The following is a 628-nucleotide window of genomic DNA, read 5'->3' on the forward strand; positions in this document are numbered from 1 at the left end:
TCAAAATAATTCTAAATTTAGCCAATATAGTCTCTGATCTGTCAAAGGCCACTTTCAGTTTCATGAATGAAACAAGATCCTCCATTAGAAATTTGGAGGCACAAATGGGCCAGCTGAGTAAGAAAGTTATTGAAACTCCTCCCAGTATTCTCCCAAGTAATACAGAAGAGAATCCAAAAGGAGAGTGCAAGGCCATTGATTTAATCAAAGTGGCCGAATGCACTAGGGAGGAGGAGGACGAAAATCCTAGTGAGGAAGACCTCCTGGGATGTCCTTCAAGCAAGAAGGAGTTTCCTATTAAGGATCCTGAGGAATCTGAGGCTCATACAGAGACCATAGAGATTCTATTAAATCTCCTTCTACCATTCATGAGCTCTGAAGAATATTCATCCTCTGAAGAGGATGAAGATGTGACTGGAGAGCAAGTTGCTCAATACTTAGGAGCTATCATGAAGCTGAATGCCAAGCTGTTTGGTAATGAGATTTGGGAAAGTGAACCTCCCCTGCTCATTAGTGAACTAGATACTTGGATTCAGAGAACTTTACCTCAAAAGAAACAAGATCCTGGCAAGTTCTTAATACCTTGTACCATTGGCACCATGAGCTTTGAAAAAGCTCTATGTGATCT

This window comes from Arachis duranensis, chromosome 4 (assembly GCF_000817695.3).
Source record: "Arachis duranensis cultivar V14167 chromosome 4, aradu.V14167.gnm2.J7QH, whole genome shotgun sequence".
NCBI classification, from domain to species: Eukaryota; Viridiplantae; Streptophyta; class Magnoliopsida; order Fabales; family Fabaceae; genus Arachis; species Arachis duranensis.